This window comes from Camponotus floridanus, unplaced genomic scaffold, assembly GCF_003227725.1.
Source record: "Camponotus floridanus strain SB8 unplaced genomic scaffold, Cflo_v7.5 scaffold14, whole genome shotgun sequence".
In the NCBI taxonomy this organism is placed as follows: Eukaryota; Metazoa; Arthropoda; class Insecta; order Hymenoptera; family Formicidae; genus Camponotus; species Camponotus floridanus.
In genome coordinates this window covers 248,120-266,672 of record NW_020229259.1, presented here as the reverse complement: position 1 = coordinate 266,672, position 18,553 = coordinate 248,120, and the positions used below count along the sequence as shown (strand labels likewise).

General features: G+C 35.2%; 1 protein-coding gene across 2 annotated transcripts in view; it reads left to right on the top strand.

Annotated features, from left to right (window-relative positions):
- Positions 1 to 201: 201 nt before the first annotated feature.
- The window catches only part of LOC105257993 (RING finger protein nhl-1), a 92,812-nt gene continuing 74,460 nt past the window's right edge, over positions 202 to 18,553 (top strand). The window contains exons 1-2 of one of the 2 annotated variants that reach the window (XM_011268976.3): positions 202 to 302; positions 5,702 to 5,806. The gene's annotated coding sequence lies outside the window, so the exon portion shown is untranslated. Of the gene's footprint in view, positions 404 to 5,701; positions 5,807 to 18,553 lie in introns of both variants that reach the window. The other variant, XM_011268977.2, reaches the window with a different exon arrangement.

Sequence of the window (18,553 nt, the reverse complement as noted above, 5' to 3'; positions counted from 1 at the left end):
TCCGATATCGAATCGCCCCCGATCGCGGATTCGATCGATCCCCTCGTCGAGCACGCGGATAATTCGCCGCAAGCGCTGATCCGCGCGAGCTTTCGAGCTTGCACGGCCGATGGCGCGATGCAGATCGGGTCCGAATGCTCGAGGAGGGTCGGCAGCGGAAAGGGAGGCAAGGGGAGAGTCGGTTCTCGGGCAGAGGATCAAGAAAAGAAGGAGGAGAGAGCGTCGACGAAGTAGCTAGACCAGAAATAACTAATAAGACATTCACTCTGAAACGGGCGGCCAGCCGGCCCGGACGAATCGCGGTGCGTCTGAGTAAAAAACCTCGTCTCATCTCGTCGCATCTTCGTCATCCACACCACATACGATAAACACCACACTACTTAAAGCGATACGCCGCCGGAAAGTAAGGCCGGAAGGAGTAGAGAAATAAAGATGGACGAAACAGAGAGAGAGAGGAGAAGCGAGCGAGAGCGAATACCCGGGCTGGAATAAAGTGCTAAATAAAAAAAAAAAGAAGGGAAGTGTCGTAGTGCAAGTGCATCGTCGGTGCAACGTAATTCATGGGAGAATCGCATTCAACGGGGATCTCCATCCCGTTTCCTCCCTCCTCTTATGGACCGTGAGAGAGAAAGAAAAAGAGAGAGAGAGAGAGAGAGAGAGAATATTATCGTCGTCGCTGTCGTCATCGTCGCCGTCGTCGTCGTCGTCGTCGTCGCTACCGCCGCCATTGCCGTCTAATTTTAAGTGTTAGATAATGCACACCGGTGCGCACCGGTGCGCTCGGATACTAAAACGGTATCGTGCACGCACGCACGCACGCACGCACGCGCGCGCGCGCGCGGACACGCGCGCGACGACGATAGCGGGCGAGATCCTCTCCGGATTCTGCATATCTGCCCTTCTACGTCCATTCCTCGCGCTACAAATTGATTCTCCTCTCGGGATTTCCCTTCCTTTCTCTCCCTTTCCTGCCTCAAGTTTTCCTCCATTTTTCTTCTCCGCGATAAATTAAATAAGCCACTGCAAGAACGACTCTCTATCCCGACTATCGTCCATTGAATCCGTCCCCGTTCGAATTTTTCGCCATGTTTCTTCCTGTCTTACCGATTTCGCCTCCGCTTATCCTTGCTCCTCCGCGACTTTTGATTTCTACTCCTGTTCATCTTTTCTTGCTTTCGCTCTCCTTTTCCCTTTGATACATTTATCTTCTTTAACCTGCCCTGGGACATCTCACTTTAGTCCTTCTCTGTTTCCAACGCGAATTCTCTGCGCAGCTTGTTACTACGATTTTCAAAATTCCTTGCTAAAGATTTTTTGTCTCTGGTCTCAACATTGACTTCCTTACGTTCTTGCTTGCTAATATCGCACAGCTTTTCATTAAATATTTCGTCATTCTCGAATGAATTCTTCATTTCGTTTCTTTCTTAAGCAAGCGACTTTATCGCCTTTATTTTAATATTTTATTCCATTCTGATTATTTCATTTCAAACTCTTTCCTCTTTACATATATAAGGTGTATTATAAATCGCAGCCCATCCCTGGAGAACGAATTAACGAAGTCAAAGTAAGTCGAAAATAAAAAATGAGGAAACTATGTTTGAGCCTTCTTTAAAGAATTACAACGAAAATAATGAATTTTAATTAAATATCTATCTGGAAATTTTGTATCAAGCAATTGCTTTGTTTAATAGCCTAGTTATCAAAGCAATTACAAATTTTTAATTTAATTAAAAATAATGCTCCAAATAAATTTTTCGATTATTTGATTATTGTGACTCTTTAAAGAATTCTCACTCTTCAAACATAATTTTGTCATTTTTTATTTTTGATTTATTTTGACTTTATCAATATTCAGAGATGTTGTGCGACTTATGATTGACGCTAATAAATATAATATATATAACAAAAAGAGAAAACTCCTTTTTACCTTCTTTCTCTTAATTTTCATTATTACGTTCCCCTTTCTTTGATTATTCTTTTTTAATACTACAAACGTTGCACAATGATCACTCGAGGAGCGAAAATATTTGCGTTTATTGTTCTACTATCTCTAGTTTTTTTTTTACTGCAGATTCTCCTCTCATTTCTCACTCCTCTTCACTTTTTTCTCTTCCTCTCAATTACATCTTGTCCCATTTACGTATACATTCGGTTTACTTCGGTTCCTATTAACTCGGGCTGTCTCACTTTTCCATTGTCTTTATCTTCCTTTTCCCATTTTCCCATTAACTTAGTTCTCTGACTATACCGATTTTGCCATCTACCTTTCATTTCGCTTCATTGCCGCTCCTCTTTCGCCTCCTGCTCTTTTTTTCTCACATCATCGTGCTTTTCTCTTTCTTTTTTTTAGCGAGAAAGACGCGCGCGATCTTCATCACAATCTCTCTCTCCGAGTCTCTCGTCTCTATGCGCTTGATCCTCTCCTACTTTTCCGCTTTTTAAAAACTCACCTCTTCACCTACCTCTCCCTCGCACCTGCGTGTCATTTTCTTTTTACTCATCCGTCGCTGTACCAATTTCGCCAGCTCACTTCCGTCAGCGTCTTCCCTCTCCCTCTCTCTCTCTCTCTCTCTCTCTCTCTCTCTCTCTCTTCTCTTTCTCGGTCCATCCTCTTTCCTTTCCATCTCTTGGCTCTTCCGTCTCTCCGCGGCCTTCGACGCTCTCGCTGTCTCTTCGTTCTCCATCTCCGTCTATCTCCGCGTGCTCTAATATAGCCACCCGGTGTCCAATTACTCGCTTCCCTCTCGCAACAGTTTTTCCGTCGCCGCGAACGGCCGCGACGGAGAAAGGATCCGTTCTATTTTCCGCTTTTTCCTCCGCGATGCGTCCGCCCCATTCATCCTTATTTATCGCCCTCGTGCATTTTTATCGCGGCCCGATCTCCGATCCCGATGCAAATTGGGAAGCCGCGAGAAATATAACGGGACGCGGGGGTAATTAAAAATATGGAAATCGATTCAAGTGCGAGCCGCGCCGCCTATTTCGCGAGTGGAACTAACTCGATAGATGGTTGATTCGCGAAGACGGTTGATTCCCAGAGTATAAAGATTCCCCGTTTGGCTCGGGTCCAGGAAACATCGGTGAAACGAACGCCGCTCGTCGAGACCGAGATAGTACTCGGGTACTTCCGAGAAGTGTTCCGCGAATGTACGACGCTTGAAACAACGTTTAATTGTTAAGCGCCAACGAGCATCCTCGAAGCGTTAATTTTGTGGATGTTACAAAATAATTCTTCACTGGACTCTCTAGTAGCGCACTTTCTCCTCTTCACCGCGCGTTTAAGGAACTAGCCCGCGATAGAGTTGATAAAATTCTCGTTAAAATCAATCTTGTCGATAAAAATTAAAATCGCGATCGTAGGAACGTTATAAATTTTTCATGCCTCGCATACGCTTCTTTTTTTCGCGTGAACGTAGAATCATAAAAATCCCTATAGCTCCGCACGAGAAATCGAATGGCCGAGCCATGGAAGATGACCAACCAGCGGTGCTATGAATATTTTCGCATGTGAATACCGGCGAACAACGTTTGCTTTCGTTACAAAAGCGAGATGCAAAAAAGCGGGAGGTGAAAAAACACGGGCTACGAGCGTTTATTTAAAAAATGGCTTCGTAACCAATCGCGCCGAGCACACACCGTATATGTACGCGCGTGTCTGATTTAACATCGACCGCTTTCACTGCAACTCCGCGCTCTGTTTATCGTCGCGTTGTTCCAAGTAATTTTTTTAAATCGAATCATGGCGAAAATTCGCTCGGCTTTATCCTCGCGTTTCCCTGCCATTAACAGCGAAACTGAAATGTAAATTACAGTGATGTCCCTTTCTCTTCGCGAGATGATGTCTGTCAAAGTCTCTTTGACGCCCCCAGACGTCATCAATTAGAAGTCTCGTGTTAATCCGTATTGTCAACGTACGGCTATTTCTTCTCTCGCTTCGATTCCCGTACTGAGAAAAAAATCTGGTTGCATTAATTAGAATTCTGGTAGATTCAATCAGTATGTCTGTTGGAAAATGGACGAATCAGAATTCTTGTAGGAATTACCAGATAAATCTAATTAATTTCTTTCTGTTAAATTTATCCAATTTTCTGGCTATACTAAACGCCTCAGCACCAAGTCATCTAAAATTTTTTCCATCTAATCTCAAAAATCTGTTTAATATTTTGAATTCCAACAAAATTATTGGATAAATTCAATTCAGATTATTGAATAAATTATTTTAAATTCAGTTTGTTAGAAATTAAACTGATAAACAGTGATGTAAGAAGAGGATGCAGCTCAAACACACACAATCAGAGAGCTAGCGTCCTCTTTCTGGCACTACTGCTCGTAAGATAAAAAAATACACTGAGAAAAAATCTGGTTGCATTAATTAGAATTCTGGTAGATTCAATCAGTATGTCTGTTGGAAAATGGACGAATCAGAATTCTTGTAGGAATTACCAGATGAATCTAATTAATTTCTTTCTGTTAAATTTACCAAATTTTCTGGCTATACTAAACTCCCTAGCACCAAGTCGTCTAAAATTTTTTCATCTAATCTCAAAAATCTGTTTAATATTCTGAATTCCAACAAAATTATTGGATAAATTCAATTCAGATTATTGAATAAATTATTTTAAATTCAGTTTGTTAGAAATTAAACTGATAAACAGTGATGCAAGAAGAGGATGCAATTCAAACGCACACAATCAGAGAGCTAGCGTCCTCTTTCTGGCACTACTGCTCGTAAGACAAAAAAATACACTGAGAAAAAAATCTGGTTGCATTAATTAAATTTCTAGTAGATTCAACCAGTATGTCTGTTGGAAAATGAACGAATCAGAATTCTTGTAGGAATTACCAGATGAATCTGATTAGTTTCTTTCTGTTAAATTTATCAAATTTTCTAGTTAATAATACTAAACTCCCCAGTACCAAGTCGTCTAAAATTTTTTCCATCTAATCTCAAAAGCCTGTTTAATATTCTGAATTCCAACAAAATTATTATATAAATTCAATTCAGATTGTTGAATAAATTATTTTAAATTCAGTTTGTTATAAATTAGACTGATAAACAGTGACGCAAGAAGAGGATGCAGCTCAAACACACACAATCAGAGAGCTAGCGTCCTCTTTCTGGCTCTACTGCTCGTAAGAGAAAAAAAATACTTTGGATTTAATGTTAATACTAGTTCTTTATATACATATAGCTAGCGGCAAGCAAAGAAATTAATGTAACAAGAAATTTTATAGATCCAACCAGAAAATACTAACCAAATCCTTATAGTAAAATCTATTAAACGTTCTAGTTATAAAAAATCGAGTCTTATCATGATAACTAGAAATTCTTGTTTGATTTAACTAAAATGCCTTCAATCATATACGTCTTGTTGGTACAATCAAACGATTTTTCTCAGTGCGGCTTCGATGTTTCACCCACTAATTACGTAGTGCCCTATCGCGCGTTACTGTCGCCTCATCGATCGGCTCATCTTCGTCGAGCGCTTTCCCCTGCGTGACAGTGCGCCTAAATTTACACGACACACTCATGCATCATACGTACGCGACGTGTACGCGCGATGACGATTTATGCGGGACGCGGTTGAGAAGCGAAAATCGCCGGCTCCCGAAATTCCTTCGCGCACAATCACCGTCGCCTCGCCTCGCGTCGCGTTGGAGCCGTTGGTTTAACGTTAGTGGATCTATCTGGTTTTTTTAGCTGTCACAGCGCTGGATTTCGGCGACTGGAAGGTACAAGCACTCGGGGACCACTAGGGAGGGGTCCCAACCGAGGGAGGCCGCCGAAAGGCGGTCAACGAGTCTGGTAAGAACATCGAGTGGATAGCGTGTGATTCTCCCTTTTCGAAAATGTTAGAAAATTACACTCCGGCCAGCTCTCCTGTGATGCTTCACATTAATATTTGCTTGCTATTAATATATTTAACATTGAATATATCGGTGATACACATTCAATTTGTGACAGTCATTATGTACTTGCTATGGTATCACGTATATTATAGATACGTATTTTATTACAGCATAATTAACAAACTTGTTACATTGTAATAATTATACATTAGCAATTCGTTTATTCCAATTTACTAATTCAGCAGTCGATATATTAATAACGGCGGTTTGGATGATTTATTATACAGCACTGGCTCTGAATATAATAATTTCATCTAATCTTTACTGTGATAAAAATAATTACTCCGATAAAGCACGATATTAACGAGTTTTATAGCGATCTTGTTAGTAAACTTTGTCTCCGTCAAGTCTATCTGTTCATTAGAAATACCGAGGAATAATAATCACATTATTATTATACGATGAGAAAGAGAGAAAGAAAGGAAGGGAGTTAATAAGAAAAAGTCAACGAACAAATGAATCTGCGCTAATCAATCTTCGTCGTGTAGTGGCTTATGATCTATAGCTCATTTTGCTGGAGGGTTACCGATTCTCGTAGCTTTTTTTTCTTCTCGTTTTTGATCCACAAAGCTTTGTTTCCGCCGGAAACTTTTATGTCGTAAAACTGACGTGGAATAATTATGTTTATCGATTAGCCGAAGGGGATGATGGCACGTTTCGATTTGTTGGATGAAACATTCTGTGACACTGGTGAGATGATTAAAATCCTTGACAAAAGCCTTTGTCTCGAGAGGAGGGGATTTACGTTACAATACGATGAAAAATATTCCAATATGTTGCATCGTGTTGCAAAATTATCAAATTAAAAATGTTATAATTACCACGAGAAAAATACCGCAAGAATAAATATAGAATATTGATAATTCAAGTAAATTGCATATATGAATTAATTAATAAAAAGTCAACGTTAAAAAAATAAAATTTTTTTTAATGTAAACATAAAATATAAATTCAATGGATGGAAGATAACAGAATACAAATTGCAGAATAAAAATCTTTTATAAATATGTAACGTATCCGTATTTTAATTTAATATCCCCCTTTATCTTTTTTCATCTGTGTGCATGTGATATTGTTATATTGTTACTTCGCAATATTCGCAGAAATGTCACAACATAAGAAATTTATTGTGATGCACGTCGCAATTTCTAAAATTAGTCGCATCAATATCGTCCATGCCGATCCCATAAATGTTTCCAAGATAAGGTGTTCGAGACAGCTATATAAGTCGGATCGATATTTTACAAAAATGAGCGCAAGGTATATGATTTATCGGTTTTAGAGTAGGACGGTATGTAACGCCTGATATCGCATTGTAGTTAGTTATCGTAGACTTCCGTCGAGTTATCGTAAAAAGTCGTTGGCAGAATCACAAGGCTGCCAAGTGAAAAATGGGCCTTCATTTGTACAGGTGGATCTACATTTGTGTCAATTCCTCTCGGTAGGTACAAGAAATCCATTTCTCTTCTGACTTTGAGATCGAGAACCGTTCGCCACAAATGAGTCCCATTCTTCTCTGTCAGAAGTGAATTCATCAATCGCTTTTTCTATATTACACATACGTTTATATAAAATTAATCCCTATATTATTGGTATTTTATACAACACTTGTCCATGTTATCTATAACGTTTCGAAACTATTATTCATCTGAAATGATTGCACCATCTGAGTTAAAAAATGTATAATTTCAGGCACGCAAGAGAAAAGATTGCATTTTAATAATTTAATATGTGATATAATAATATGTAATTAGATGCTTTTTCATTAAATATTTAATATATATTTTGATAGCAGTTATGATGTATATAACAAGCTTTAATTGTTATGTGTAAGGATTATAATAATACAACTGAAATGATGAGAGGCGAATTTGTGTAAATCCGATGATTCATTGATTCTACGCGAGATTATTTCGGGACGTTATTTACATTACGCGGTTAGTTACTCATCTATAAAAGCGAGCTTTATTTCAGCCATTTCAGGATATCATTGTAAAATACTCGCAATTAAAATGCTTTTACCACAAAGGGAATTGAAAAAAATAATTACTTTTCTATTGTTAAATTATTTTATATTATTATTAAATTATTTAATATAATATGAATATAATTTTATAATTATTTATAAATTATTTTTTATATAATAATAATTATTATTATATAATACAGAGATTTCATAATTCAAACTTTATCAACAAACCTCGAAAAATGCATCGATATTTTTGTAATTTTGTGGAAAATACATTTAATAAATAACTTTTTTTTTTTAACACGGGAAATATTTTAAATTGTTCCCACGTTAAAACGATATCGAAAAACGCTAACTTTGTTTCGTATTTTCACTTATTGCTTGACTAGATCATCCCAATGATTGAAGAAATAATTAAACTCGTTGAAAAAATACTATTACTCTTGCAAAGTAATCTTCGTTTTCTATTTCGAAATTAATATCATAAGATTCATAATATAATTATTCTAATGATAAATTTATTATCATCCCATTTTAATCGATTACAATTTTACTCATAAATATATTATGTTTAACGAGTTTGTTTAAATACGTTTCAGTTCATTATTACAGAGTTTATTTAAATATCGAATTTATCCAACATTTTCCAACTGTTATCTGCAACCGAAATCTGCCGTAATAATGTTGTATCGATAAACAATATAATTATACTCGGGTCATTATGTTGCGTATGTCAGTGAATTTCGCTCATTAGCGTTGTGCATCTTTTCAGTTAACACGAAATTGTGTATTCAGGTTGTATTTTGACAGCAGAGATGTGTTACACAAGATGGTGAAATCAAGCGACGTTTAAATCGTCCTTTCTGCCGAAATTAGATCACTTTACTGACAAGCGACAAGTGGATAAAGCTCTAGCGACGTCTCATACTCTAGTGCTCTTTTTTTTAAACGCTTTTCTGTTCGTTTTTTTTTCTCTCTCTCTCTATCTCTTTTTCTCCCTTCTAGTCGTACCATGCGCGAAAGCGCCGAAGACTCGTGTAGCAAAAGTAGTGAGGGGATTGCCGCACGATTGAAAGGGTGCATCGTGAACTAACGAGCTACAAAGTGCACCTAGGCACGTAATAAATGTCGTACAAGGAAGAAGAGCAAAATATCCCCTAGTATGACGACCTCGCAAAAAATTTTCGACGGCAAATACTACACCATTTCGTATAAATTCTAATATACGTGGCATAGTTTCTGTTATTTATCATTTATTGCTCCATAATAATTCGCACAAAATTCGTTACAAGAAGTAATGATGACATTTTGCTCGAATATAAACTATGTAAATTGATAAAAGTACAAATTTATAAAAATTTTGTATTTATATTTTAATAAAAATTAATAAAAAATTTTATTATTAATGAAAATATTAGCTATAAAAACCTAGAATTATATATTTGTAACATATTATTATAATATATATATATATATATATATATATATATATATAATATATTATTATAATATATAATATATACACAGAAAAAAGAACATTCTTGTTGAAAATATATTTAGTTTTAACATGGAAATCTTGAAATGAGATTATATTGCGTTAATTAAAGAAAAATATAATTGCTTGAATAATTGCTTGAATGAAGCCATTTTATATAGTTCAATCGAGAAAAATATATTCTTATGATTTAAGATTTAATTTTCTTGAATGGAAAAGAAACAATGTTAGATAGAAAATAACATTTTTAAATCAAAGATTATAATTTTCTGAAAGCAAAATTAAATAATTATATATTCTTGAGGTGACAATTACAATATTAAAATAAGACTATAATATTGTTGAAATTTAAAATTATTAAATTCTTCTAGGATTTGATTTAACACTTACTTTTTTCTGTGTATTTTTATAACGCTTTCATGTGTTATATTTATGTCAACTTTAAAACTTACAACATTTTATATATGTCTCTTGGAAATGGAATATTATTTTGAGTATTTTTAATATAATCATTTTAAACAATCAAATAATCTAAAACTTTGACGGACAAAAATAAAAATTTACTAAAATCAAATGTTTCTATTACAAATAATTTAAGTTAAAATAATTACTATTATATGTTAATGTCGTCAACATTTCTCACGAGTTATTGTAACTATCTTTTCATGTAATTCTTCATTAATTTATATATTATTTTTACATTACACTTAAAGTCACGATAACAAAATAAATGTAAAGTATTGTGTCAATTATTTAACATTTTTAGTTTTAGTCAATATATACGAAACAATTAACGCGTTAATTTAAGTATATAAGTTTTGATTTGACGCTTATTTCCTTCTAATAATATATATAAATATTAATATATATGGATATTATATCTCTTCAATATTCTTTGTAATACGAGATATTACTGCTATGTATTACATGGCGATAATATTGGATTGTAATATAACAATATGGTTTGACCTTTCGCATTCATGTGCATTACCGTTTAAATGATCCAATGCATTTTGCGAAACATTAGCGCACTCACCGAAATTAGAAATGCCAGCCGACGTTATAATTTTATGGTCTCATCGTGTACCCCGTATCCGACCGGATAATATGATTCTACGGCGCGCACGCGTATGTTGTACGGTTAAGTATAAGTAGGTAACACGGTGGAGCATCGCCGAAATGTGCTGGAATTTATTGCGAACCGTGAATCGCAGCTGCGCGGTCAGCGGAAACCGCGGGCCGCATTTTCGGGATGGCGCGTAATCCGCCGGGTTTCAACGGGAGCCGCCTGGTTTTCGCCCGGTGACTTTTATGCAGCCTGCTACTTGATATTTCAACGTTGTCACCGCGACCGCATAACGGTCGTTATGTCAGAATGATAAGTTCATCGTGGCACGCGAAAACCGCACCGAAAATGTGTCTCGCGAGCGAGGCGGATTGAAGAAAAATATTTTATCTCTGGCGCGCTTTGAAGGAAAAAAAAATATATATATATATTATACCGCGGAAAAATTTTTCTTTTAAAATTTTTCTTTGATAAATATATTTTGTCGCATCTCCATCGATCATACAATTCAACTCTTTCATGGCGATTTTTCAGCCTCCAGTCGTTTCCAATAATAATGTGTTTCAAGCGAGTGATACATCTATCTCGAGCACTTTGAAAATCTTAAAGACGCGAACGAGACGTTTCTCACCCTCTCGTCTTTATCCGCTCCCTCTATTCGCTGTCGTCGTTACCATACTCGCGATTAATCCTTCATGCAAACGAGATGGCTCGAAAGCCGAGGAGGCAGGGATATAAGTTCCTGGCAGGGATATAAACGTACCTGATACCGATGCCTGGGAGCAGATTTTCCGAACTTTGTTTAAGAATTCGCCGCGAGAGGATTTATAATTGCGAGGTTCCAATCGATTTTCGGATTAAACTTGACACTGACATTCTCAATAAACCGCTTTTACGGAAAGATTATTACAGCTGTAAAATACTTAAAGTTGAAAGAGAGAGAGAGATATATATATATATATATATATATATATATATATAATATATATATATATATATATATATTATATATATATATACAGGGTGTTCCTAATAAGCGAAAAATTTTAGGAGATGATTCTTTGTCGAAAATTAAGGGAGGTTTTTCATATATATATCCCTCCCTGTAGAGTTACACTCCTCCAAAGATGGGAATAGAAATTAGGTTTTTTTTCGCAAATTTGAAACAAGTTAAAGAAATGAAATTAGGTGGATATTTTTTACTAGTAAAAAAGGTTAGGTTATTTATTTATTAATATTTTCTTCAGTCTCTTGTATTGTTAAGGGAATTAAACTAGCAACCCCTATTCAATTTTTTATCAGAACTTTTTAATGCCGAAATATAATCATCTAAAAATATGCATTAAAAAGTTTGATTTATTTAGAAACCTTTTTATTTCTTTTATTTTTTTCATAAAGTCAGTAGTTTTTAAGGAAAAAAATAAAATACGTTATCGTGCACGGCACGATGCTAAATATAATAGCATAGATTTGGAATTACGAAGAAGTTAAATTTTAAAATAAAAATGAAATAAGAATAAATGTTTGAAAAATTGGGACAAAAACAAAATTATAATAAATGTTGGTAATGACCAATATTTATTATAATATTTTACCCTCATTTTTTGAAGGAGTGTAACTCCACAGGGAATATATGTTTATATGAAAAATCCCTTAATTTTCGATAAAGAATCATTTTAAAAAAATTTTTCACAATCATTAAGAAACACTCTGTATATATATATATATGTATATATGTATATATGTCTACGCTTTTGTTATTGGATGGATTCTGCAAAATCCGATTATCAGAGGAAATGAGCAGCATATATCTTGGGAGGCATCTCGTTCTAACGCGATTAACGGTGGTTTTCTTGACGCGATCCATTCGCAGATTAAACCGGTGCTTGGGCCAAACAGTCATTTATGGTCTCCGACAATCGTCTCGTTTCGCCAACGCTTCCGCGATTAGTACTTGCCCTCAGACAATTTGTTATGGATCACCTTGTCGCTTTTGTCCACGACCGAATCGTTTGCACGTACGGCTGAATTGTAATAGCGGATATAATCGTTGAATTACGGGAGGCGCATTTGCACCGGTCTCCAACGTCGCTAATAGGATTTCGCGGAAATCCGATGAATATCTGGGATGTTTAGAATGTGATTGGCACAAGCGAACAGACGGCAAAAGTAAAATCCGCGATTTAATTCTTCGCATTCGCGCGAATTGCATCGGCAACAAGCTGGTGGGGAATTTCATTTTATAGACATTTTAATGGCTGCTTCACGCGGATAATATTTGATTCGTGATATAAAAAGCGTTTAAAGTCATAAAAGCTACTGACGTAAGAGTGAAAAGATTCATCAAACTGAAAACGTGTCGATTGCATTGGAAATTATATAATTCCCTTTGTTTTGTTAATAAATAATCCATAGAGAAACAACATCCTCTTTTTACGCTCTTTCGCAATTGTTTTCTGGATTTCACAGCACGATGTTAGAGGCCAAGCGCAATATGAGGAACCACAGAGGTGTAAAGTGGCGTCGTTTCTGCACTGTATCCAGGATGTTTTTTTATTACTTTGCGTCACACGAGCCACAAACGATACTTACAAAAGATACGAGCCAGTCGAGTGTGTTTTTGACGCCGAGAAACAGATATATATATATATATTTATATGTAACATTTGTTCGTATTTCTTTTTTTCTTTACGATGGCGGAGGTCCTTGATGCGCTAATCGTTGCTTTATGACGAAATAAAATGTGCGGCTGACAACTGATTTTTAATATCTCGAATTAAAAAGTCCTCTCCTCGAGCTCGTGTGAATTTTTTTCAATTTGGCACTGGCATATTATTTGCGAAAAGATGATACTAAACAGAAATCAAGGACAGAAACTCTCCACCACAGAAAAAAAGGATATTCTTGTTTTGAAAATATATTTAGTTTTAACATGGAAATCTTGAAATGAAATGAAATTGCGTTAATGAAAGAAAAATATAATTGCTTACTTGAATGAAGCCATTTTATATAGTTGAATCAAGAAAAATATATTCTTGTAATTTAAGATTTAATTTTCTTGAATGGAAAAGAAACAATGTTAGATAGAAAATAACATTTTTAAATAAAAGATTATAATTTTGTGAAAGCAAAATTAAATAATTATTAAATAATTCTTGAATTAAATAATTGTTAAATAATTCTTAAATTAAATAATAATTAAATAATTCTTGAATTAAATAATTATTAAATAATTCTTGAATTAAATAATTATTAAATAATTCTTGAATTAAATAATTCTTAAATTAAATAATTATTAAATAATTCTTGAATTAAATAATTATTAAATAATAATTAAATATATTCTTGAGGTGACAATATTAAAAAAAGACTATAATATTGTTAAAATTTTAAATTATTAAATTCTTCTAAGAAAATTATAAATTGTCGCGTATACACGAAACAATGAACGCGTTAATTTAAATATATAGTAGCAAGTTTTGATTTGACGCTTATTTTTTTCCGCGCAGAATATATTTTTTCCGTGGAAAAAATATATTCTACACGAAAAAGGATTTGCACAGATCGATATAAACGAGCTTGATTCTTCTGGAACATTATGTGACGGCAAAGAACATTCTTACTGCAATTTCCATAAAAATGTCCCATACTGTGGAAATTCACAAATCGCCCGAAAATGTAATTACGTTAACTGTCGGACAAAGGGCATTTAAAGCCGAGCTTTGGCTTTATGTTTCCCGACGCTTGGCAATGCATAAAATAACGCGCGATCGTGACAAAAGTGACATGCCATTGCGGATTAAAGCGCAAAAAGCAATAGAAATGATGAAGAGATAATAACGGATGGGGATGGAAGGATTTTTTTTACAATGGAATATATCCTCGTACACGAATGAATAATATAGTAATGCGATTATATTAATATGATTATATCAATATGATTATATTAATACAATCGTGTATACACTGAGCAAAAAATTATCTGAAATAAAAAATAAAAAAATTGAATTGAATTGATCTTGAAATAAAAAAATTTTAGTTAATTCAAGAAAACTATTTATTCGGTGGGTACTAATCACGCATTTACTTGTATTCAAAACGTCTGTTTGCTTAAGTTAAGTATTTATTTGCATATGTTGAAAAAAATATATATGCTTAAAAAAATATAATTTTTAATTAAACATTTCTATTTTAATTTTACAAAATATTTATTAAAATGCATTTTTTATTTCCAAAAATTTAAAATTTTTTTAATTTAAAAAAATGATATATTTAATTTAATAAATTATAGTATATATTTTATGAAAATAGTATTTAAATATAAAAAATATATAAATGAAAATAATGTACTTAATATAACATGCATATTTAATTAAAATTAAATGCTTTTGCTTAAATGAAATAAACAATTCCTTCCATTTACAGCAAAAGTTTCAAGAAAACAAATTTATTTGATTTAAAAAAATTTTTCCCTCAGTGTATTAATACAATCTTCGATTCCTCCGTACATCTCCTTTTCCATCCTCTTATTACAGACTACTTAGACGCATTATATCATCGCTCTTGTCATTGACACCTCAAGTGTAATCCTGTAATGCCAAGCAACAAACATGCCTGATAATACACGTCTTGGCTCGAATAAGAACGTCGCAACACAATCGAATGTATAAAGCATCGTGCTTGACTTCTCGCCACAAGAGGGAGTTTCTTTCTAATCTTCCCCACCTCCACTTATCCTCCCGAGAGGATCCTGATCCGACAATAAGATTTGTCCCACACTTCGGCCCGTCCACCCCCTCACCATGCAAATGACAAAGATACTATTCACACCAGGTGAAGGCGAGATCCGCTTCGCTCTCGCGCATTTTATATTTTCTCCCCCATTATTCTTTCCGAACAACACGTCGCGCGTCTTTTGTTTGCGTGACAGAGTTTCATAAAAGTGCATGAGAGATAATAAAACCGTGCCCCGTGGCTTTCTTCCATATATATGTTTATCGGCGATCTAAAGACGCTAAAACTTGTCGTAATCTTCTTTGCCCGAATTATTACGTCACGTATAACGTAAGCCGACTTGTTAAATCGAAGGGAGGAAATTGCCGTCTAAATTCAGGAGAGGGGATTATTTAATTAATTATCCGACTGCTTTCGCGATGGTTTATCGAATGATTGATTTTACTTTATTATTGAGTTTAAATAAAACGTCAAGTTTTTTTCCTAATAATTTTTCCAACGAAATGAGCGAGAAATGGACGGGAAATCGTGAGCTTTAAGTTAAAAGTATTTTGCAATGAAAAATAATGGGGTCGTTATTCCATGCAAATTTCGAGACTGCCTTTGCATAAGAGCATCGTTCAATTAGATACGTGTAATGGCGGTCATGCAAGAAAATTGCGACTTTGCATCGAACTATCCCGAAGTGCTCTCTTACGTAGCTTGCTTATGCATTATGCAAATCTCTTTATAAGAGGTTAACACTGTCCGAAGCTCCACATTAATGATAGGTCATTAGAGTTTAACTGCTTGTACGTTAACAGGAAGTGGACAGAAATCAATCGTAATTGCCTTCAAAGATATATCAAGTATAGTCGATGTAACAGATGGTTTCCTTGTTATTTTACTGCAACGAGGCATATCTCAATATTAGTTTATGAATTATTCGATCCCAATTTTTTTCCACAACGTGAATGATTATTTTTAGGATGCAAATTTGTCTCATAATGTTGTTTAATCACCTAAAGAGAATATCCAATAAGTCGCTATTTTTCAATCTGATAACAACTATTTGTGTTGTATTTCGAGATGCATCGATACTTGAAGCAATAACGGTATCTTTTGATTTAATTCTTATTATTTTAGACTGTTTGCTCTTTCATGACGATAGTGCCAGCGGCCTAAGCCTTATAATCGATACACTCCACGTCCATTATCAAATCTGTCTCTCTCTCGCGATATAAAAACACACACATATACATGCAGAGGCTTCTATCTATCTTACCCTGGTCTCCAACGAATAAAGCCCGAGCCCCCAGGAGTAAACAAAGAAAAACTTCGGCCGTTATAACTTTGTACCATATAACCTCAGAGAGAAAGGAAGAGAATGTGTGTGTGTGAGAGAGAGAGACAGAAGAGAGGGAAAGAAAGGACGTCTCTGTTCTTAAGCGTTAAATGATCCAAAAATGATACATCCGATGCTTCTGCCTTTCCACAGAAGTTGGAACCCCTTTGGTCTTCGGCCTTCCTCGCGTGAGAGAATTTAATCGTATATAGAAGATTAAAGCAAAAGTAAAACGAGAGAAAGGGAGAGAGAAAGTCGTGAAAATGGGGGATACATGGTGACCCCGGAAATCGATAGCGCAACTGGAATCTTCCATCGCATCCGCACCAGGTGAAAAAGAGCGATATAATCACATGTCGGGGATTAATTATGATTAACAATACAAGCCAGCTTGATTACCGGTTTATTTTCACCGGAGATAATTGTGCCTCTTTCTTTTCGCCCTCGAGCACAAAACGTCGAAACTGCCTCAATTTCTCTCTCTTTCTCTTTCTCTCCTCCCTCGATGGATGTCTTTCACTTTGACGAAACCTCAAAAGATACTGGCGAGTATAAAGAAAGTACCTGCGCTATAAAGAGAAGGCTAGAAAAGACATTGCGGGATTTCTTATAGGATGAAAAAAGAAGGAAGACGTATAAATGTGCCTTATATCGCGAAATTATGAGCTTCAGAAGTTGCATTTAACGATTACACTTAAAACGAGATCCGAGAAGTTGCCGAATCGTCGAAGGTTTCGACGCATAAGTAATGATCGTATTTTTAGAGGAAATATATCCAGGACGATTTTATGGCTCGCTTTTTTTTTTTACGATATTTACGGCCGTGAAAATCCAATTTCATTTTTATCCACTTAAATGGAAGATTTGTTACGTTACAAATTTCAAGTTGTAGATTCTAGTCGCGAAGATAAGAAAATTCTATTACAATTTAACAACTAATTAGCATCAAGTACGTTTTTACATCTCTCTTTTTCTTTCTCTTTGTGAATTGAGGTCGAGAATATGAAGTACTCTGAAACATCGTTAACTAGAAAATGTAATTGAGATATACACTTCGAGTCGATTATACATATTTCAGTCGAATCTGCATTTGAAATTCGTAATTTCTTTTTAACACGTTCCCCCTTGTATGTAATTTTACCCTGTCGTATCTATTGCGATATTTGAGTTAGGCGCGTATATGCTTAGAATATGCAAAGTGTTCAAAATTAACCGGAGTATGTATGGCGTCGACCTCATTTTAAAGTCAGAACGCGTGATATAAACCCTTCGCCACGAGGCATATTTAAGTTCTCCACGTGTAACGATTACGATAAAAGGGAATGAATCTTCCCGCGATATATTTCACACCCTTCTCTCTCTCTTGTAACACTTTCTAATATTATAATATTCCGTTCTACTTAATGTGAAAATTAAACAACAAGTTTCGCCAACCACTCACGATTATACAGCTCTCAGGAAGAATATTAAAAACTCATTACGATTAAAGCACGCGGCATCTCTCTCTCAGTTTATAATATATTCGCATTTTATAATCGGCAAGAGAGCATCGCGAGCGACGAAATAATATTTGATTTGAATTTTGAATAATGTGCGAGAGAACTTTCCGCGATGTTGTACTCCTGATTTACGACAAAGAGTTAATTAAGATTAACAATCCTAAGTACGCTGATGATCTCCCTTTGTTGACCTGACATAGTTCCGATTCCATCACCCCTTTCCATCATCATGATATAGTCGGCGCTCTATTGTTGGGCGTCAACCTACGATCTCTCATTTGAATAAAAGAGCAGCTGTACAACCGCGCCGACGGATTAATTGAAAAACTTCGGAATAACGGAGTCAATAAAAATCGAGAATTACACAGCAATTTCTTATCAATAACGAGATAATTTTTAATTGGCGAGACACGTTGTAATATTTTCGCGCAACGAGATACGCGAATGATCGAAACGGAAGCTAAACATTAATTACGGAGCATTAATTTCGTTTTATTATTCGAATCAAACTGAGAGAACGCTCGAGAGTTTGAAAAGCGGCGAGATAAGTCTGTAA